Raw genomic sequence first — 23,846 nt, forward strand, 5'->3', positions numbered from 1 at the left:
CCTCTAGGCAAGATCTTTTGGAGTACCTTTCCATTCTTTGTGCATCATATGAGTTACCAACTGATCTATGACTTCTGCCACTGTGACTTTTCTGGCAAAGTTAACATTATGATATCACATTATGATAACATTATGATATCACAGTGTATTCAAGAGGTGTCAAATTCATGATCATCCCACCACCAAATAGTACCAAAAACAAACAAAACAATATATTTCAAAATGCTACAGAAACCAGATTAAAATGTAACTGGCAAAAGTTTGGCAAAATAAATAAATTATATGTAATAGAACATAGATAACCCTAATATATGGATTTTTAAAAGTAAGTATGTAATCCATAGGAATCTACATATTTTTGACATTACTGTGACTCCACTTTCCTCAAGAAGAAGGGCCTTTTTCAAGTCTCTGCCCAATGTAATGGGGGCAGTTTGAAGGAGAGTTCAAGTATTCCTAGGGATGTCAAAATATATTGGACTGTTTCCCAGGTGAAAGTAACTTATTCTTGACTATTCTCTGACATAGGAATAAAGAAAGAAAAAAAATTGATAAGATGGATCACCACATATCATTTACCTTGGCTCTAGCCTATCCTACAATTTTGACTAAATCAGAAACATCTGTAGAAATAAGCTCAATGACTTGTTTCTACTTCATATAATTCGCTGTCATTTACCAGGAAGTATCTACCTTTCTCATAGATAACATATGGTTATTGTAAGGTGATTTATTATAATAAAGTACTTTAGTACTCCATCACTAGAGAAAAAAAAGTTCTCATTTGTACCTGTGCCCCTATGGTTAGAGGACTGCAGGAAATAGCCTGGAAAAAGAAAGGAAGAAAGGAAGGAAGGAAGGAAGGAAGGAAGAAAGGAAGGAAGGAAGAAAAGAAGGAAGGAGGGAGGGAAAGAAGGAGGGAGGGAGGGAAGGAGGAAAGGAGGGAAGGAAGGATGATGAAGGAAAGGAGAGAAGGAAGGGAGGAGAGAGGGAGAAAGGGAGAAAAGGAGGAAGAAATCTACCAAACTCTCCATTCATAACTTCATTTCTTGGATTCTATACCATCACCAAGAAGCCTTCCTTAGGAAAAGCTCTTCCCTAGGAAATTCAGAATCATAAAGCTTGTATTGGCATATTGCTACATAACTTCTCTCTCAAGTTTTCCAGATTCTTTTATGAGTTATCCTCTTCATTAAAGGGCATGTATGTGAAGAAGTAAATAGTTTTCTGAACTCGTTTCAGGAAGATGGATATTAGCTGTGTGACACTGTGAAAGCCACTTCACCTCTTAATTCCCTCATCTGTAAAATGGGAATAACAACAGCATCTACCTTATATTAGAGATTTATAAATGTTATTATTAGATTCTAAGATTTTTGAGAGCAGAGACTAACTTTTTTTTTATTTTTTTTATTTTTTACTGATTGCCACAAAGTTTGGCACATACCAAGGACTTAATAAATGAATATATTTTATCATATATCAAATATCTTACAATTCTCTAAATATTGCCAGCTACAGGGAAAAGTCCAATTACCTCTAAGCTTATCATTTGATTCTACCTACGATAATATGCCTAGAGGTAGCAGAAAAGGTTTGTACAAATATTGAACTCGTTACACTCCTCTCCAGGAACTATTCTCTGTGGTTTTCCCTGAATGATCTAAATGAGGCAGAAGATTTATAGAACATCTCATACTTAAAATACTCTTAAAACTGAATGTTTAATTTCCTGATAAAATTATAATATTCTCACTCACTGAGCATCAATTGTTTTCTTATCAACCCCATGATATCAACTCATGATGGATATGGTATCATCTCCCTCAGACCAACTATCTGTGTGATGTGCTTTGTAGTACCTTTCCCCATTCCCAGAATGCTTATTGGCCTTCACAGCAATATTTGACTAAGTTAACAATGTCTCAACTTTCTGTTCAAACTTCGTCAATTAATCAGTCCACATCTATATGGTTGTGGGTTGAGGCAGACGCCTGGCTAAAATGCGAAGCTATTCTTATGGGACTTCATTAAAAAGGCCTTATCTGGTTGCCACACAAGTGATTGATCACAAGTTAGAATAGAAAGGGTCATATGAAACCAATCTATCAAACCTACTTCCTTAAGAAACTTCGACAAATCCTTTGCATATCCCAATCTACAATCTGGATAAAAAGAAATTAATCATTAAAAGTCAAGTATAGATTAATTAATAATTTTGACAAATGACAATACCTATTTCTATTTTAAAAATTAAATAGCTTAGAAATAAATGGAGCAGCAATTAAAATGTAAATATTGTTAATCTAAAAACCATTAGTAACCATTGTCTGTAATAAAAAATAATATCAAAAATGACAAAGTCCATTATCAACACTGTTATTCAATATTGTATTATAAATGATAGACATGGTAAAAAAAAAAAAAAAACAAAACAAGAGAAATTGAAGGAATTAGAATAAGCAATGAGAAAACAAATTATCACTCTTTGTAAATGATATCATAATGCTAAGAAAATACTAGAAAATCAACTTCAAAAAACTAGTTAAACAACTACAGCAAAATTGCAGGATATTAAAAAAAACTAAATCATTACTATATATATACATTATATATATATATATATATATATATATATATATGTATATAATGACAAAACCCAGAAGGGAGATAAAGTGAAATTCTACCTTTTAAAAATTGTGCATAGTATAAAATACTGGGGAATGTACCTGACAAGAAAAACCCAGGAACTATTTGAGCATAATTATAAAAACAAAAACACAAACAATAATAAAATTTTGGCAGATCTAGTAAAAAAAATGAGAAATTCCAATTGTTCATGTATAGGCTGAGCCAATAAAATAAAAATGACAACTCTACCAAAATTAAATTTTTTATTCAGTTTCATATCAATCAAAGTAGCTCTTAATCTTCCAAGACTAAACCAAAGATGGAAAGTTTTTCCTCTGCTATGAGTACCTCCTAGGTTTGATATTGGGATGAGTGAGTCTTTGAATGAAAAAAAGAATTACTTTCTCCAAACACAGCAAGGATATGCACCAAGGTTATAGTGCCATTTTCCTTCTCTCTCTCCCTCCTCTCCATCTCCATCTAGAAATAAGTCTGGTAAATGTGCCATCGGGATATGAGAAATACCTTGGTCTCAAGGATGTCAGACACTGTTCTGCATGTTGAGGATATGAAAAAAAGAAAGAAAAACAATCCCTATTTTCAAGTAGTTTCTGTATGTGTATGTGAATATAAATTTAAATGTGCATATGGTATGCATGTGTGTGTGTGTATATATATATATATATATATGTATATATATATATATATATATATAGTATTTATGTATATATAGTTGGGAAGAATCTTAAAGAGAACTCATTAAGACTGAGATAGACTAGAAAAGGTATCTTATAGGAAGTGATAGTTCAGCTGAGATTTTAAAAAATCCTGCAAAATAACAAGACAGAAATGAGTTCCAAGTATAGGCAACAGCTAGTGTAAATGCCCGGATTTGAAAAGTGAAATATTGTGGTGGAAGTACTTGGGGGGAAAAGGTTAGGAAATGTTAAAGTTATAGAAAGATTTGAAAACCAAACGGAAGGTTTTTATAGCTAATCTTAAAACCAATTGGGAGTCACTAGTGCTATAAGGATGTAATATGGTCATATCACATTTTTGGAAGCTCAGTTTTACAGCTGAATGGAGGGTATACAGGTGTGTGAAGATATCTGAGGCAAAACAAACAAACAAGCTGCATACTATTACAATAATCCAAACATGAGGTAACAAGGTCCTAGACCAGGGTGACAATCATGTCTGAGGAAAGAAGGGATCATCTGTAAATAATACTATAAAGGTAGCAATGACAAGACATGAAAACTAATTGGATATGTGAAATGAAAGTCAATGAAAAGACTAGGATAGCTTCTTCTATTTGCACTAAGATTATCTCGTGTATGGTCAAGTTAAGTAACATATATTAAATTCTTACAAACCAGCAAGCACTCTGTTATGCATTGAATACATAAAAACATGCAGAAACTTCTTGCCCTCGGGGAGTTTAAATTCTAACAATGTTTGGAGATATCCTTAAAAATAATGAGAACAGCACAGGACTTTGGTGAGATAAAATAGTACAGTTTTGAAACCACGGAATTATGTGTCATAAGACATTCAATTTAAGATGTAAGTGGTTGAAGATATGAGTTTAAAGGTTAAGAAAAAGGTTATTCTTGGACAAATTGATATGAGAATAAATGTCATAAAAATGATAATTGCATCTATGAAGATTCATGAGATCACTAAGTGAAATAGTATATAAAAAGAAGTGATAGAAGGGCTGAACAAACCATGGCACATTATTTTAATTGAGTATATTGTAAGAAACAATGGGCATGAATCAATCAGTGAAATGTGAGAAAACTTTTGTAAAAAGATGCAGAGTGAAGAGTGTAGGAGCAAGAGAAAAGTACAAATAAATGCTATTATGCTTTCAGTCAACAAAGCCTAAAATGACCTTGAATTTAGATTAATTGTAGTGATCAACTATGAAACCAGAGAAAAGAGGAATAGAAGAATTTTCAGGTAAGCAAAAGTTTAGAATTAAAGTACTGGAATATTAAATAAATTATCAGATTATCCTGTATGATTTTTTTTTCTCATTCTTTTCTTAGTTACAGGGAAGAAACCAATGGTAGAATACCAATGTGCAGGAAAAAAAAATAGTATATAAAATCTTATATGAGTCCAGAGACCAGATCTGTAGCTATATTTCTATTAGCTATATTTGAATTATGTAATCAAAAATTTTAGATTATCCATAAAGGTTAGCAATTATACTCTTTAGCAAATTACCTTGAGCACTAAGACGTCTGATACCATTTTTAGTGTTACATAGTCATTATATGATAGTAGTAGGACTTGATTCTGGTTTCCCTAGTTCTGAGGGTATATGTTCCTCTATGCTTCACAAACTTGTCAGATTTTTTAAAATGTGTGTTCACACACAAATACACATACATATCCATATCCATATGTACAAACCCATACATATATGTATATATATGCCATGTTGTAAATAGTTCTGAACCAAGATATCAATTTCTAACAGGCTAAAGGAAAAATCAATGGGGACTTCGGAAAAGTTGGATCAAGATGTTAAATTAATGGTTAATTATTGATCAAATTGAAAGATGTTAAATACATCAATTTTTATGATTTATCAAGATTCATTTCTATGGCTCTTAAAGTAGTAGGAACCCCAATTCCCAACCTTCCTATGCAAAGGGTTCATCTTATAATAATCACACACATATGTGTTTGCATATATGCAGCATATGTGCATGCACAATAACATGTACCTACTTGCATGCACATATGTTCTGCCAGTGAGCATGCATATACATATAAGCCTACATGTGTATGTGCATGTATGTGCATATTTATGGATTAGGAAATATGTTAGGGAAAAAAACAAATAGTATCTCATAGTCATATTTAACATGTGTTTTTATATAAATGTGGCTTAGAGTTATTTATTTCTAGTGGATTTTTATCCCTTCTTTCCATTAATCTAAAGTCTCCTTGACTAAATTCTATATGTACAGTCTCCACAAATATAAAAATGTCATTTCTGATCTCTGATAACTCAACACCTATATTAATTCATATCAATTTTGCAGCATATAATTTTAACATTTGGTAAATGTTGCTTTTTTTTTTTACTTCTGTATGTCTTTTGATTTTATATCAGTAAATTTTTAAATATATCACTTATTTACCTACCCAATAAACTACCTCAAAAACAAAGAACAAAACAGAATTGGGGGGGGGGACCAGCAAAATGAACATACGAATTAATCTGGAAGAATGACAGTATATTTAACATTTTACTTTGACTCTGAAAATAAGATATCTTCAGTGTTGGGCTCTCTTTGTTGCCCAATATATGGCCTAAGTTCAAAGAGGTTCATAATGAGGCTGCCCAAAGATTGATGAATTTTGCAGGGAAGACACTTTCAGAACCTGTCATATAAAGAGAGTACTCTATTGTGAGAACATGAGTATCTACTTGGAGAAAGTCAAACAACTAATTTCAAAATTTGCAGACTGTGGAGATTCTGAGCCAGGAGACATATTTATTTTGTTTACATCACTACCTAAGGTCTATTTGGTTTTATTTCAGTTACAAAATCTCTCTGAATCCCAGATTCACCAAACATTAAATTAGTGTTGAACAAATTTCTAAAGTTCTCTTTCAGTTCGTGAAGGCAAAAAAAAAAGTATCATCTTCTACCATCACCACCATTCCCCCTCCTACCCACAACATTAAAGGAAAAATTTGAGGACAAAATATTTGGCAAAGGAAAAAAAGAAAAATCCTGAAACAATATCATTGAATGAGCATTTAAAAGATAATCAAAGTGTTTCACTTGCAAAAGAAAAGATCTATTTTCTCCACTGTAATGCATTTCTTTTTTCTATTCATGCCATTATCCCCCTTTTCAGTTCATTATGAAAAGTTCATTTCTTTGTATTTTCTGCCTGCTTTTCCTTCATTTATTTGCCTCTATTGTAATATAATGTTTTGTTTTGGTTGCTCAGTACTATATCCTGTTTGTCAGGATTTGCTGCTGGGTTCTCGTTAATTATCTCAAGTCCTTGGTTTACCTTTATCTAAAACCTTTTTTTCTTTTGGCATTCAATTTTCTTCAAGAAATTGATTTTGCCTTTCTTTTTTATCCTTCATTCCCTCTCTTGGTGACTCATTACTCAATTTCCTGAGCCAGGAGATTTGGGAAAGCACCTCAGAACTCATTTCATTAAGTCTGACATTTTGATCAGGGGAAGCACATGCTGATCATGTGCACATTCTCCTTTTCCTCCATATTTCCATTGAGACTCTGTCTACACAGCACACAAACTCTGTTTTGCTTTGGATTTCCATTTCCTTTCTGGGTAATTTAAAAGGTCAACAGACTGAAAAAAAGTCACATTTGGGCTGCCAATTGTTGCATCAGAGGAGAAAAACACTCCTACACTTTTGAACTTGACATCTAAAAAAGGTCAGAATGAATGCTTTTTTAATACTGAAGATATGCTAAACAAAAGCATCACAAAGAAGAAACAAAGTCTGTTCTCAGTTCAGTACTTGATTAATCCACAATGAGAATCTAGTGCTCTGCCAATAGGCTTATTTTAGAAAGTGAAAACATGATTTTTTAAGAGAAAGGCAGTGTGATTTTAACATAAAAGAAATATTGAAACAGTTCAAACTTTTCAAGATTTGAATTGACTAATTGTTGACAAACTCTTTTAGAACTTCCATGTCTTAATGTTTTGGACTTATTTTTTTTCAAATTTCAATATCATGAATTAAGGTGCAGACATAATTAGTCTTTACTGGAAGACAGAAATATATTTTTGAAAGGCCTTCAATTATTAACTTTAAAAATTTGAAAAATAAGAGATATAGGAAGGAGACACACTACACACACACACACACACACACACACACACACACACACACACAGAAAGAGATAGCGAGAGATCGACAGAGAGAGACAAAAGACAGACAGAAACACACACACACAGAGAAAGAGAGAGGGAAAGACAGAGACAATTGTAGGTTCTCTCCCTTACTCCTACCCACATGTGAATGTATACAAAACATTTCTGTAACAGTCAAGTTGTAAAAGAAAACTGATCTCCCAATGTAATGAAAATAAAAACCCTCAAGAAAAATTAAGTTTAAAAATAGAATTAAAGAGAATAATAGAGAATGTTTCCATCTATATTCAGAGTTGATCAGTTCCTTCCGTGAGTATAGATGTGATTGTTCATTATAAGTCCTTCAGAGTAGATGTAGATGATTGTACCATTGAAAGTAACAGATTTTTTTTTTCCTGAGAGCATCCTGCTCATCATTTTCTACAGAACAATATTCCATCTGAGAAATTTGCTTTGAAATACTTCTTTTTACAATTACCATTGCTAATTATATCCCCCAACATTTATTCTGTCTCCTTTCTTCCTGTCCCTCCTCAAAAGTGTTTTGCTAGTGATCACTCCCTTTCTCTTTTATGACCCTCCCCCTTTTACCACATTTCATTCTTCTCCTATTTTCCTGCAGGAAAGATAGATTTCTATATCCCATTGAGTATGCATGTTATTTCCTATTTGAGCCAATTGTGATAAGAGTAAAGTTCACTTACTCACCTTCTCCTCCTTCTCTTCCCCTCCACTGTAAAAGTTTTTATTTGCATCTTTTTTATGGCAGATAATTTGCACCATTTCACTTTTTCCTTTCCCTTCCTCCCAATATATTCCTCTCTCACCCCTTAATTACATAATTTTTTAAAACGATATTATCTCCTCATATTCAAATCACACATATATCCTCTGTCTATATGTACTCTTTCTAACTGCCATAATAATGAGAAAGTTCTAATGAGTTACAAGTATCATCTTCCCTTGAAGGAATATAAACAAATAAACATTATTAAGTCCCTTATGATATTACTTTCCTGATTACCTCCTTATGCTTCACCAGAATTCTGTATTTGAAAATTAAATTTTCCATTCAGCTCTGATCTTTTCATCATGAATGCTTGAAAATCCAGTTTCATTGAATGACTACTACCTTTTCCTCAGAAGAAGAAAATTATACTTAAGGTTATTAAACAATAGCTATGTGACTTTGGCTAATTCACTTTACCTTTTGTGGCCTCTAATTTTCTCTACTATAGGTCATAGTTGTACTTAATGATGAGGAAATTCCCTACAACTTTTAAAAAATTTTACTTATTTTATTTTTAATTTATAAAATAAAAGAAGCATTTCCCTAACATAGTAAAATTAAAAAAAAAAGAAAGATCAACTTCTTAATTCAGAATGTTGCAGTTAAGAATCTGAATGAATGAGGAAGATTGGAGTTCAAGTTCCATTTCTGATATGTATTATTTTGTGACTCTGGGCAAGTTATTTTAGTATCTTGGGTGATTGAATAACATTACAAGATCCAGAGAAGGTACTAACATGCATCCCCAGAAAAAGACTTCCACATCTAGAAGTACCTTATGCCAATGAAATTATGGGTCTATCCTCTTCTATTGTACTTAAGAAAAACTTAGTGTTGCCACTTATTAATAATAATTATTCCTAATTACTGGTAATCTTAAAACCCCTGTCCCAAAGTCTGGACATTTATCTTTAAATTCCAACTGGTGGGTGATTAATTTCACATCTACCTATATACTCGCCTTTCAGAGTCCATTTTTACAGTAAAGAGGTCAAATAGTGTTACTGAATAATGAATCAACTTTATTCTTTGATCTTTATTTTTATTGTTGTCTCTTTTTTCAACAAGAAAATTTTATGATGGTATGTGATGTCTCAAGGCATGACAATGCAACCCCCAAATCTACTATGTGCATATAATAATATACTATAACATTATGTTAAATTACATTATATTACATTACATATTACATATGTTTTATATAAATATATGAGTATATATGCATAAATATGCATATATCTGTATACATATGTGTGAAGATATAAATATATATTATAAAGTTTTGATGAAGCATGCATATTTATGTAGTAGGCAATGACCTTGTAAAAATTCCTACTTTAATTTCACAGTTGAGAAATCTTTCACACAGAAAGGCAATGCCCCAAAATACATCTCAAACTTAAACGTGATGAAGAGAAGTGATAAGTAATCCTGGATAACACATATCACTGAAAAGATCAGGATCTAAGAGTAAGGCTCCTTTTAGTATTTATCCAAAGAAGATATGTCACAGATAAAGTTTGCCTTCACATTTTAAACAGCTTAAGCATACAGGGAATGAATGCAAAACAATTCAGTAAATTTTTGTCATGCTAGAGCCTTTATTAGAATTACTAATTATCTGTATCTTTTGATTGAAGAGACATGAATCTAAGCACAGCATGGGGTATGTAAAATCATTATCTGCCTCTTCCTCTAGATATAACAAGTGATGCGTAGACCTTAACTCAGCAGGGACTAGCTTTACAACCACACCCTGAGGGGAAACCACATATGCTTGAATGAAATATTGCTAAGTGGGCTTAATATGACCCCCAGTATTTATTCTGTACCGGTCTTGATTTTACAAATGCTGACATCATCATTATTCCATTCATATGGGACAGTGCTCTAAGGGACTTTATAAACTTTTTTAGTAGAAACAGTTTTAAATGATAATTCTCTCAATTCACAATTCTAATATAGATATTTAACTATAAAGAATATCAATTCTAATTCCTTGTTTCACTCATCAAGTTTTACTTTCATGACTCACTGTACCTGGTATACCACTACTACTGCTTCCAACCCCAAACATCATTTAGTAAAATAACACTTGTGGAGAAAGGTCTTGCCATCTTGCCAACTTTCAAATAATTGTCACACACAAAACAGACAATATAAATTATCTAATATTCAAGACAATAGGAGGGAGAGACAGGAGGCAGCATATTGCAGACAAGTCAAACAATTACCATTATATTAATCAGCAACATCCCTTAGATCTTGAAGGAGACAGCATAAGACCTTCAATCCAAGAGGCTTGGGAATATTAGTGTTCCTCAGACCCAGATGATTTGCTTCTAGTTCAGTCCCCACAACTATCATCAAGGAAACAATTGTGGAAAAAGTGCTCACCTTCCTTATAACTATTTCTGCCAATATGTAGATAGATACAGGACCCCTGAACATGAAAGTATCCTCCAGATCACAATTCCTGTTTCTAGTCCAAACCTCAATCATTATTCAGTGAAGCAAGAATTATAGAGAAAGTGCAAGCTATTCCTACAATCTGCAAATCAAATGATAGGAGAGACAGGAGCCTGTGCTGGGCAAATTGAATTATCACAATCACCTTGACCACCATATCTGCTTAGACCCTGATAGGATTGATTTAAGATCTTACACTAGCTCAAAGAGGAAGTATGATCATTGATTTTGCTGTTGAACCCTAAAAACCTTCTGCCTTTTTCATCTGACTTGCTACATAATTTTTTATATACATTGTCTACACTTTAGGTAGGTGACCCAGAATCCTGGGCTTGGAGACAGGAAGATCTCAGATACTTAGTAGCTTTGTAATAGTATTCAAGTTATCTAACCTTAATTTAGTTTCCTCAATTGGAAAATGGAAATAAGAGCACCTATCTCTTAGGGTTTTTACAAGGAACAAATGAGATGATACCTGTAAAGCAGTATTTAGCAAAGTGTTTGTCACATAGTAGATTCTATATATAAATGCTTGTTCCCTTTTTTAAATTTTTATCTCTAGTTTTTAGCATAATGTTTTTCATAAAGAGGATGTTTAATTAGTGCTTCATTCATGTATCTATGCATTCATTCATTGATTGTGGTGTGCAGGGGACTCTGTGTACATATATGCTACATATATGTACATATACATACATACATATGCTACGCTGGGAAATACATTCTCTACTAGTTTCTAATAAGTATATAGAGTTTCAGTCACAGCAAAGGGGTTTTCTACTTCTTTAGAAAAAGTCTAAGTAAGAAATTCATGAACAATAAGTTGGCTACTTGAAAAAAAATTATTTGTCTTTGGCCAGCCATGAAAAGCTAAAAATATAAAATATTGTTCATTCTTTTATAGCACTCTCCTTCTTCTACAGTAAAGATGAAAGATTAGTAGAAAAGAGCATAACTTAGTTTTTTATTATGTTAAATGTGAAATCCTTAAGTAATCACTGTCAATTTGACAAAATCCTACAGGAATTAAATGATGTTCATCTTAAACATTATACAGTAAATAAAACCAGAAAAACTAAAGAAAGTTGTAAATAAATCGACTAATGGCTCATATGTTTTTCTTGCAAAGACAAATTAAGGAATTGCTGGAACTGGATTTCTTCAATTTCTGTGGATTTCCCCACTTCTTCTGTGTTTAGAAGTACCAAGAAATGTTATTTCATGGTACATTTGATAGTTGTGTATTGTTGTGCTTATGATAATAACTTGCAAATGCATAACCATGAAAATAATTTCAGCTTATGTGACAGCATTCTTTTTTGTCAAGAAGATAAAAAGTAGGATGATTTTATTAAAATTAATTAGTAATTAATTAATAAAATAAAATAAATGTTTAAGATATAGCTATATTTGCTGACTTCATTGGAAAAATGATTATGGAGAGAAGGCTGAAAAATATAATTGAAATTTTAGGTTGAGAGTAAGAAACAAAAGAAGCCAACAATTTATGTACCATACAGAAGGCTCATTGCTGTTATTTCTATTAATTCTTTTTTTAAATAACAGAATTTGCTGTGGACATGGAGAACATAAAGTGCTTTTCACACCAAGAGAAATGGATTATATTTTAACAAAAAGGAAATAGACTTATTAAAAAAGACAAATGCTTAATCTCTTTGTCAGAAAGAGAGAGTTGGCACCCAAAACAATGATAGTTTAAAAATAAATTCATTTTAAAGAAGTGGATAGTGGAAGATTATGAGCAATATCTCCTGATAAAATAATGAGAAAATGGATGTGAGGAGGAGTTTACAGAAATTTTTCTGAGAGTTCTAATATATTTGCTGGAAATTTTTTTAATGAAAATGGCAGAGAGACAGTAATCAGATGAGATTACATAAAAATAATCTAATAAAAGAACTTTGTTTAATATCAAGTATAGCAAAGCCACCACATTTGTATTCTAACATCGCAAGTCCTGTTGTGTCACATGAGAGAACAGAAAAGTCATTGAAGAAAATCAAAACAGTAAAAGCATTTAATCAGACTAAATATATTATACAGAGGAAATATGTGCTGAATGTGACTAGGTCTTTGTGACCTCCCTTGATTGACCAAGGCAATTTTATAACCCCCTTTACATTTTGAGGTCCCAAGCTAGCATGATTTACTTGGTCCTAAGTACACTTATATTTTTCCATCTAAATATTGCCATAACTGAGCAGAAGAGTGTGGTATTCCGATCTTTTTTTTCCTCTTTCATATCCATATACCACAAATTCTAGAACACACAAAAAAAATGTATTGTTTTGGGCTTATAAGCAAGAGGAAAGAAAACATACAAATTCAGAAATAAGCATTTTGGTTACATGTAATAATCAGCTAGACCTAAGACTCTACCTTCAGATCAAAAAATTAAGTTCAGTATTAAGGATGGAAGTAAACCTTGAGCAGACTTTGGAGCATGCACCATCTAAACCAAATTCCAGAAGGATAGGTAAAGAATCAGTGCATTCAATGCACAGACATTTGTTGACTTTATTTAATTAGGTTTACTCTTAAAAAAAGGAAAACACTAAGGAATGTGGTATAGGCATACCACATCTCAATCTTATAAAATAGTAATTATTAAAAATAATCTGGTACTGGCTACTAAAGAAAGTAATGGCTCAATAGAATAGCTATGTACTTATATTATAAGTATAGCAATCTAAGCTATGATTTTCTTTTTGAAAGAAAAAAAACCACATCATTTGCTTGAAAAACAGAGATTAGGTATAGACTATCATCTCATATGTATGACAAGATAAGGTTAAATGGTGTAAAAAATCTACACATAAAGGCTGATACCATAAAGTAAATTAGGAGAACATGGAACAATTTATTCAACAGATTTATGGATAAGGGAAGAATTTAAGGCCAAAGAAAATATAGAGAACATAACAAAGCATAAAACAGATAATATAATTATGCAAAACTTAAAAGTTTTACAAAATAAAACCAATGTAATAAAAACTAAAGGAAAGGAAAAAAAAAACTAGGCACACAATTGGCAACATGTATCTCTGATAAAGATCTTATTTTCCCAACATGTAGAGAAGTGAGGGAACTTCACAAATATATATATATATATATATATATGAGTCATTACCCAATTAGTAAATAGTCAATGATTATAAACAGGCAGTTTTCAGATAAAGAAATCTAAGCTATCTATAGTCACATAAAAAAAAAAAATGTTGTCACTATTAGAGAAAAGCAAATTAAAACAACCTAATAGCTAAAAATCTGGCTAATATGACAAAAAAGGAAAATGATAAATATTCGAGGAATTGAGACAAAAATGAAACACTAACACACTTTTGGTAAAGCTGTTAACTGATCCAATCATTCTGGACAGCAATTTGAAACTCTGCCTAACGGGTTATACACCTGTGTATAACTTTTGATCCACCAATGCTACTGCAAGGTCTGCATTTCAAAGACATAGAAAAGGGGAAAGAATCTAGTTGTAAAACAGAAAACATTATTTGTGATGGCTAAGAATTGGAAATCAAAAGAATGGAAAGAACTGGAAAATAGCTAAAAAAAACCTGTGGTATATAATTATGATAGAATATTATTGTGTTATAAGAAATGACAAGTGGGATGATTTTAGAAAAAAACTGGAAAGACACACAAATTGATGCAAAGTGAAGTGAGCAGAACTAAGAGAACGATGTATACAGTAGCAGGAAAATTTTATAATGAATTATGAATGACTTAGATATTCTCAGCCATACAATGATGCAAGATAATTTCTAAACCTTTGTTTCAAGTTCAGAGTTCTGATTCATAACATCTCCTGCTTTCTTTTGTTTTAGAACATAGGTGGTCATGACCTTCCTGACTTCTCAAAGAGGTGAAAACCCCCCCAAAAAAACCTTCCCTAACTGCTCAAAAAAAGGGGTGAATACACCATAAATGGAGGTGATCACTCCTTTCCTGACATCTCAGAAAGGGAGATGAAAACACCAAAGGAAACAGGAAATCAAATCATATTAGCGGATTTCTGAAGGGGTTCACTCTTAAAACAAATATACATAAATCCATCAATATGGGAAGTATTACACATAATTACATAAATTACATAAGCATATGGTTAAAAAAAAAACACAGGCTAGTATTGATGTAACAAATAACATGAATCAACATGAGGAATTATACATGTCCATAAGTCCTAGAAATAGTCCAAAATTTTGTCCATTACTTCATGTGCCAGGAATCCAATAATTCTTGCACATTTTGAAGTCCTGCAATAGTCTTATTATGTGCAAGGGAATCCAATGATTCCTGATGGTTTTCAAGTCCTGCAACAGTCTTTATAAACAATTTTTCACCTCAGGGAATCCAATGATTCCTGCTGGTTTTAAAGTTCTTTAATAGTCTCATTATTAGCCATGATCTTTCAGTGTCAGATTTTTTTTTTTAGGTCTTCTCTTTTGTTTTGAGGTTTTTCTCTTTTTCTGTCTCTCTGAGCCAGATGCTGTTGGCACCCATCTGATTCCTTCTCCATCTGTAGAAATACAAGCAAACCCTTTCTCCCAAGCAGTTAACCTATCTAGTCCCTTCAATTTACTACTTTCTAGATCTTTCCTCATCACCTGGCAATTACATGGGAGCTTCTCGCACTGACACTGCCCTTCTGTTGGGTTAAAAAAGCCTGTATTCTCTCCAATTGTAATCCCTTTCTCCCATCTGATTGCTTTTTTGTTGGTTGATCACATCAGAGTCCTGAACTTCTAAAGGTATAACCTTGGCTGCCATCATCATCTTTTGTATGATATCTTGGAGCTGGGCCCCACCTTTCCTTTCCCTGGGTCAATCTACATTCTGAGACCCTCTGGAAGCCCTTCTGGCATTTTGGACATAAGGTTTTAGATCTTTTTCTCACCCTGTCTTCTCACTCTATCTTTTTGCCTACATTGAGGTCTCAGATGTCCAATTTTTCCACACTGAAAGCATCAACGAGTTTCTCTAGAAGTACCTTGCCAAGAGGGACCCTGTCTTCCCATGTTCATCATAGTCGGGTATAATAAGCATTTGCGCCCACTGTGGCACAGCGTCTTATGATCTCCTCTAAAGGAGCATATTTGTATAGTCCCCATATAATACTTCCGCAAACCTCATTGGCATTTTCCTTAGCCAATTGTCTTATCATAATTCTTGTAGCTGCATTTTCTCCAATCATTCTTGTGACAGATGTTTGCAAACGGCCCACAAAATCAGCAAAAGGTTTTTTGGGACTTTGCTCTATTTTTTGTGAAGGCTTCCCCTTGATCTTTCCCTTGGAGGGTACCCCAAGCTTTTATTGCAACAGTAACAATTTGTTCATAAGCTGCTATAGGATAATTAGTCTGTGCTGAATTGTCTGTGTACTGACTTTCAACTGCCAGTTAGTCAAAAGTGATTTGTATGTTGACTCTGATTTGCTTATTGCATTGGGTTTGAATCCTACATAATTCGTTATATTCTGAAAGCCACAACAAGTTTTGTCCAGGTTCTAAACATGCCCTTGCTATGGATTTCCAGTCACTAGGGAGTTAAGATTTCATAAGCCAAATTATCTAGTAACATCTTAACATAAGACAATATAGCCCCATAAAGAGTGCAACCCTTTTTCAAATCCTTATTTTTTTCCAGATCAAAAGGAGTTATCTTCTCCTTGGTTGACCTGAAGAGTCAAGCTCTTCAATCACAGGGTATGCATTTATTAAATCAGATATATCCTGTCCGTCTTTCTTTGCCTTAACCAGTGCCTTTTGTAATCTTGTCATAGGCTGCTTCATAGATGGTTCTGATTGTGTTATTGCCTCTCCCCCTCCTCCTTCTCCCTCCACCCATGAAGGGTTAATTGAGAGAAATAGGTCAGGGGATGGAGAATGTCCTAATTTCTTCTACTGTGAAGTACCACACTCAAAATTGTACTTAACTCCTTTCTTGTCTAATTCTTCATCCTTTTCACCTAGTTTGTCTAGGTCTTCCCCTTTCTGCTCTTTCTTCTTTTTCCTTATTTTATAACTTATATAATTTCCTGAAGCCAGTTGTATTAAATTATATGTATAAAGTGTTTCTTTGGAAATTGAGTCAGGTCCATTATCACTGTAGTAGTGACATAGTTGCTTTCCTACTGATTTCCACTCACCTGGATTCAATTCTTTTTCCTTACAAAATCAAGGTGATACATACTGTACTGTTAGGTTCAATGAAGTGCTCCCAAGTTACAATTAAAACTTGATATTTTTATCAGTCTGACCAAGCTTTCGACATATTTTCCTTAATTGGAAAAGAAGGCTGCTTTCTAAACATCTGTCCCATTTTAGCTGAAATACTCTTTTAGCCCTTAACAAAGTTTCCTTGTCTATTTTTGTACTCACTCTAATTTCTGGTCACAGATGAAGGTTCTTGGTCCCATGTTCTGACATCAAAATGTAATATTCTCTTTAAAATGTAATGTTCTCTGTTGAGGTTTTCTTGGAGTCTCTGGGAGCAGCCTTTTTTTCAGTTCAGTAATCACCACAAGAATAGTCAGGGGTTAAAGTCCAAATCCTTTATTGTTGCCTTCAAAGTTTTGTCTCTTTCACTTGGGGCTCACTAGTTTTTCTGGGGGCCTATCTCTCTCCTTAGTTCCGAGAGCTGGAGCTCCTGCCTGCCTTCTCTGGCTTCTGAATTTCCCTGACTGAATCCTGGCTGAGGCTCCTTACTTATGTGCCCACACTGAATATAAACCAATCATTATATCACTAGGAAACCATTATTTGTTGTAGGATTAAATCAATGCTAAATTAGATTTAACCATTGCCTCCTCAATTCTACTTAGTACCTTATTTCAAGTTTGGCCCATAACATCTTCTCGTAGGATTAAATCAATCATACCGAACTATGCTAAATTAAATAACTATTGTCTCTATCAATTCCACTGACTTAGTACCTTGTAACAATCCTTTGTTTCAAGTTCAGAGTTCTGACCCATAACACTTAAGCATGCTATTTTTCATTTTTTGTCTTTCATTCTTTTATTTACTGTTCTTTTACAAAATGACTTAAATGGAAATGTTATATAATTACACATGTATAATCTATATCTGATTGTTTCATATATCAGGGAAGGTGGAGGGGGGAGAAGTGCAGAATTTGAGACTAAAAGCTTTTTTATTATTAAACAGTTTTTATTTTCAAAATATATGCATAGATAATTTTCAACATTCACCTTTGCAAAACCTTGTGCTTTAATTTCCTTCCCTTTCCCCCATCCTCTCCCCTAGACAATTAATCCAATATATATTAAACATATATAATTCTTCTATACATATTTTCATAATTGTTATGCTGACAAAGAAAAACCTGTTCAAAAAAATGAGAGGAAAAACAAAATGCAAGCTAATAACAACAAAAAGAGTGAAAATATTATGTTGTGATCCACCCTTAGTCCCCACAATCCTCTTTCTGGATGCAGTTGACTCTCTTCAGCATAAGACCATTAGAACTGTCCTATATTACCTCACTGTTGAAAAGAGCCACATGTGTCAAAATCAGTCATCATATAATTTTGCTATTGCTGTGTACAACGTTTTCCTAGTTCTATTCACTTAGGATCAGTTCATATAAGTCTCCTCAGGCCTTTCTGAAATCATCCTGTTGATCGTTTCTTAAAGAACAATAATATTCCATCACATTTATATACCATAACTTATTCAGCCATTCCCCCTGAGGAGCATCTAATCAGTTTCCAGTTCCTTGCCAATACAAAAAGGGCTGCTGCACACATTTTCACACATACAGGTCCTTTTCCCCTTTTTATGATCTCTTTGGGATACAGATCCAGTAGAGACAGTGCCAGATCAAAGGGTATGCAGATTTTAATAGCCCTTTATAGTTTCAAATTGCTTTCTAGAATGGTTGGATTAGTATACCACTCCATCAGCAATGTATTAGTGTCCCAGTTTTCCCACAACCCCTCCAACATTCATCATTATCTTTTCCGGTCATCTTAGCCAACCTGAGAGATATGTAGTAGTAGCTCAGAATTGTCTTAATTTGCATTTCTCTGAAAACTTTTTTTAAATGAAAAAACTTGTTTTAACATGTGATTAGGGAAAACTTATACATATACACATATGCGTATGAATTTTATATAAATATATGTAATATTAGCAAACACTTATCCAATGATCTTTGATTATTAACTATTATGGTAAAATTTTCACCTTACTGACCAGAAAACAAAAACAAAGCCAAATCTTGCCTCTCAATTGTGATGACTGCATATTTTAAAATCAGCCAGAGTAAGGAATTCAGGTTAAGGGAAAAATCTTCGATCTATATTCTTTGTGGAGGTGAAAGGGAATCACAATAGGGATGTGAGCAGCTGTGACACCAACCAGACCAGCAGTCTCCCTCTGCCTCTCTCCCTGCCCCTCTCTCTCCACCCACCAAAGTCGTACCTAAGTTATTTCCTATATAATACATTAGAATTTGCACAAAGAATGGGAGGGGGCCATTCTTTCTCCAAGCATATATATTAATAGACTATGGTCCAATTACTATTTAGCCTCACATGCTTGGGACCTCAGTGCATCAACTAGAGCCTGAGTCCATTACATTCAATATGTTTATATTTAGAGAATAATAATTAAGTGCTTTTATCTTTTTGAATGTGCTTTACAAGTAATAGCTATTGTAAATAATGATCATAATAATACTGATAATAATAATATAGATATAAATGGTGCAGATTACCTCATTGAAGTACCATAACAATGTCATGAAGTAATCCATATATGTCTTGTTATCTCCATTTTATGGAAAATGAAACTGCATCTCAGAGACAAAGTGACTGGTAGATTTTAGCCTAGGTCTTCTTCATTCAGCAAAGACCAATTCATAAAAATACTAATAGCCAATTATATAGCACTTACTTGGCACCAGACATTGTGCTAAATGGCTACAATTATTATATCATGTGATCCTCACAACAACATTAGGTGAGAAGTGCTTTTATTATCTTTAATTTACAGTTGAATCAAAACAAAAAGGTTAAATTTTTTCCCTAGATTCACACAGCTAATGAAGTTTATAAGGCTGGATTTGAACTAAGTCCTTCTTTTCTCTGGGCCCTACCTTCTATTAATCCTATCACCTTGGGTGCCTCACAAAATCAATCACACTCTATTCGGTATCTTAGAGGAAGAAAGACCATTCAAAATTTATGTTGTGACAAGTGGGAATATTCTGTGTCTCTTCAAAGAATACAAAGTTAAAAGTCAGAAAGAGTCTGAACAATATAAAAATAGCAGAATAAAAGAGGTCTTTTGGAATTCCAAGTTTAACAAGACCTCCTTTACCACAATATCTCTAAATAGTTACATATGTAAAGGCCGACTATTTTCTCTCATCCTTTTACTGAAAACATCTTTCCTTTCCTAAACTGAATAACTTCTAATTTCATATAAAATCATGAACACAGACAAAAGAAAGCTATTTTTGCTCTAGAATTTTCATAGATAAAGATAGCATGTCATTATATTTGATAGAAAACTAGGCTTCATCAAGAACACTAAGGTTGAAGTCCTTTTTCTGATACATGATGACTATGTGACCTCGGACTGATCATTTCACTTCTCAGTATTCCTAGGCAACTCTCCAAGACAAAATGTTAAAGAAAATATGTTCATCACCAAAAGAGAAACTTTTCTCATTATAAAGTTATTACACCTTTTGAAAAAAAAAAACTATTTTGCATTGACAAAAAGATTATTTTGAGACATTCAATAAGAGATTTGATTATTCAAATATCTGTTTTTATAATCTGCAATCATATTAAAATCATAATGGGTAAAATTGATTGTTGTCAGATGAACTGCTATATTTCTTTTATTTTTTTCTTTTTGATTTATAGAATAAAGCAAGCATTTTTATAACATAGCATATATGTATTTTTAAAAGATGATTGCCCAAGAAACTGCAAATGTGTTATCTACAATTTGCTATTTCTTTTAAACATGTAATAAATATATCATGTAAACTTATATTTTTTCTTTTTTTTTCCCAATACTCTTCATCTCAGTCTCTAGAGATATAATACATTTCTAAGGAATGGTTTTAAACTGACTAATTAAAATAACATGAATGTAAGATGATAGAGCAAAGTCTGATGCATAACCTTGAGCAATGTGATCCATAAGTTCTAATTCTCACAAAGAATTATTCTTTTTTCCTTCTCCAGACAAACAGAGCCTTCCAAGATTAAAAATGTAAATGGTGAGAACAAGCCTGATTCTCTAAGTTCTCATTATTTAGAAGGTCCAATGTAATAAATTGGACCTTCATTTGTCTTTATAAAGAATTGGAACAGACAAAACAAAACAAAAAAAAAAATAACAAAACCAAAATGGTTATTCATTAATTATGTAATGCATCTAAGTTCAACATCAACTTATTTTCATAAGGAAAGGGGCAAAAGTAAATGTTTATATGTCAAAAGAGCACTACAAGGTGCCAGCGTAAATACATAAATAAGTAGAAATATTCACTAGATGTAAATTTCACTCAATAATCTATGCAAATAGATTGCTAAAATACCCCTACTGCTTATCAGAGATGTGAAGTTTAAAGGGCTAAAGGTTAAGTATGTATATCAAACAACAATTTCAGAAAATTAGCTCCAAAACAACAGAAAGCTCCTGAAATGTTTTGTCTTTAATTTCCTAAACTGAATAGTATATTTTGGATTCTGTTATACATCAAGAAAATCAATTATTAAACTATTTAAATTATAGGCAGGTGCAATGGATGGAGTACAGAGACTAGGATTCAGGAAGAATTGACTTCAAATTTGATCTCAGAAACTATTAGCTATGTAACTTTAGACAATTTACTTAAACTCAGTTTCCTTATTTGTATAATGTGGATAATAATAGCACTTATCCCCCAGGGTTGTTGTGACAATTAAGTGAGATAATAATTTTAATGTGCTTTTCATCCTGTCAGGCATAAACCAAGTGCTGTCCAAATGTACAATTATTAAAAGGTAGAGTAGATAGATCTGTGGACCAAGTATTAGGAAGACTTGAGTTCAAATCTGACTTAAAACATTTTTTAGTTATATGACTACAGGCAAGTGAATTTATTTTTGACTGCCTTAGTTTCCTCATCTGTGAGATGTGAATGATAATAGCACTTACCTCCCAAGGTTGTTTGTAAGGATCAAATGACACAATATTTATAAAACATTTTGCAAACAATAAAGCATTATACAGATTTTAGCAATTTATTTATTGGTAATGTGAATGTACCATTCCATGATGATGAAAATGAGAAGGAAAGTGGAGGATACAAAGTAAGTTAAATAATTAATGAATATTTCATTTGTGGCTGGGTGTTTGTATTCACCAGATCCTTCAGTTAGTTGCATGTAATTTTATCTAAGTAATATAAATTAACATTTCTAGTGTTGTAAGATGACTAGTAGAGATGATTTCCAAAAACAAAAACAAAGAAAAATAAGAAAATGCTGAGCCTATTTAAAACAATATTTATTTGAGAGTAATATATATGTAAATTACAGATTGTATTTATTTTTCACTGTAGATCAAATAATATTCCATACTTTGTTTTTTTTAAAGAATAAGAACAAAATTGAAAAGTAAAAATAATCTCCCATTTTAGAACTGTTAGGAATTATTTAATGAATTACATTAAGATTTAAGATTGGAAATGTATTCTCTTACAATAAAACAAAGCTAGAATCTAGGTGATTTTAAATACCAGTCTTAGTGCTAAAGAATAATTAAGAAAATAGATGCTGTTTTTTCCTTAGAAAAATGAAGAACTATGAACAGAATATCATAGGAATTGTCAGATGTGTTTCCTGTATCTTAATTTTGCTTATCAATTTCATTCATTCATTCATTTGTTTTGTTAACTAGGAAAAATTATCTTTAGTGTAAAATGGGTACATGCATAAATAGTTCTGCTATTGTTGACATTTTGTTGTTTTTAAATCAATAGAACTTTAATTTAAAAATAAAGGCTCTAAGTCAAGAATTAAGTCAAGGTACATTTTTTGGAAGATGATTGTTTTCTTTTTTAAGAGTAATGAAGTTAGTGAAGCAACATATTTCTAATGAATTTATCACCTCCAGGTTACTAGCTAAGCTATATTATCTCTAATTTGAAAATGGCTGTATTTCCATTTTAATTTTAATGTTGTTAAATCAAAATCTCTTCTAGGGAGATTAAAATAGATGTTTGGATGCTTGAAAAGAGAGGCTACCTCTGTGGTTCATCTCCTTCAGTACTGCCTAATAAATCTCATTGAAAACCATCCCATAGGCTGTTGATACAAACTTTGTTAGATAATGAATAAGTAAAATATTTAAAAAATTAAACAAAAGAAAATCATGAATTATTGACTATGCTTGCATTGCAGGCAGCAGTAAGCAATAAACTGTGCTCCTGAAAGGCAGATTTAACTCGCCACATTTGTCATCTTGTATAGAGCATTTGATCAAATCTATTGCACACACAGTTCCATTCACTGAAAATCAACAGGGACTTTCAGGAACATTTACAGTTATTTGAAAGAGCTTGTAGTGTGTCGCTTATGAAAAATGAATGGATAAATACCTCTTGCAACTTTCCTCTTACAGAACACTACTTTGCTAGTGGGGAGTATCACAGTTTAATTTCAGATATGGAACATATTTTTGCAAAATTCAGTCATAGAGTAATAGTTTAATTCTTAAAATGTTCTTTTTACTAGACTTGAATACCCAGAGAAATCAACAAAAGATGAAAATGTTATATATGTATAAATATATTCATGGTAGTTCTTTTTGTAGTAGCAAATTATTACAAACTAAGAAGATGAACAAAACTTGAATTGCAGTTAAACAAATTATGGTATATTAATAAAATAGAATATGTTTGCACCACTAAAAAGATCAAAGAGACAATTTCAGAAAAACCTTGAAAATGTTAATAAATAAAATTAGCAAAACAGGAGAACAATACCGTAACATAATTC

Source organism: Antechinus flavipes, chromosome 4 (genome assembly GCF_016432865.1).
Source record: "Antechinus flavipes isolate AdamAnt ecotype Samford, QLD, Australia chromosome 4, AdamAnt_v2, whole genome shotgun sequence".
In the NCBI taxonomy this organism is placed as follows: domain Eukaryota; kingdom Metazoa; phylum Chordata; class Mammalia; order Dasyuromorphia; family Dasyuridae; genus Antechinus; species Antechinus flavipes.